Source organism: Tarenaya hassleriana, unplaced genomic scaffold (genome assembly GCF_000463585.1).
Source record: "Tarenaya hassleriana unplaced genomic scaffold, ASM46358v1 Cleome31, whole genome shotgun sequence".
Taxonomy (NCBI): Eukaryota; Viridiplantae; Streptophyta; class Magnoliopsida; order Brassicales; family Cleomaceae; genus Tarenaya; species Tarenaya hassleriana.
In genome coordinates, this window is record NW_010966274.1 from 396978 (window position 1) to 398064 (window position 1087).

A 1087-nucleotide genomic window follows, 5' to 3' on the forward strand; every position below is an offset into this window, starting at 1 on the left:
CTTTCCCCGTGGAAGGAACTGCTCTGATACCAACGCTGTGACACCCGAAACCCGTATCCCGCAATACGAGTTGCGCCACATGGACAAGTAATATAAAAATCGCATTTCCAAAAATCCGCGGGAATTTAAAACTTTTATTCGGTGCCATCGATGCTAGGGTGGGGTGATGTGTTCGGGCGGAGAAAATAAAAAGATACTTATGCCGGATTCCGAGTGTGTGCGGAGTAGATGGAATCCGAGGAGAGAGGTGGTTGTGCTACGCACATGGGGAGTACATACCTACGCATGGTGCGCGTAGAGACGATTTGACGGACTCTGTCCTGCGACTTGTCGTACGGCCGACTTGTCGTACGGACTTGATTGTGATTGCTGCGTGCTTACTGTGATTTATGTGTTCAATTCATGTTTATTAGAATATTAGTACATACACACATATATCTATATGTTTGTGCTTTTCCTGGCACCATGAGAATAGAACTCCGGGTTACACCCGAGTTCACTCTCTAAGCAATTAGCTTAGGACGTTGTTACGCAACGTTTCAGGCCGTGAGCAGCAGTAGCCGAGGAGCGGACATCGGAGACCTGGGCAGAGCACATCTACAGATCATGTATAATTACGTATTTTGATACATTTATATTTTGGGGAACGTTTTGAATATATCGGTGGTAGACTTTGGGATTTGTAATAATTGATTACTACCACTCGATTATGTGTAATTATAACTAGAAATAATGTATCATATACGTATGTACGAGTGTTTCTTCCGCTATACTCTGAGAATAAAAGTTTTAAATTCCCGCGGATTTTTGGAAATGCGATTTTTATATTACTTGTCCATGTGGCGCAACTCGTATTGCGGGATACGGGTTTCGGGTGTCACAGCGTTGGTATCAGAGCAGTTCCTTCCACGGGGAAAGAATGTGCTCGTATTTTCACTGAAATTTGGGGATGTGTAAAAATGATTTTTAAAGATTTTTAAGCATGATCACCAGGTCCCGGTACTAAATAAAGTTTCTTGTCCGCAGTAGCTATGCCTCCACGACGTGCTGCACCTGCGCCACGACCTGAAGGACCGAGGGCACCTCC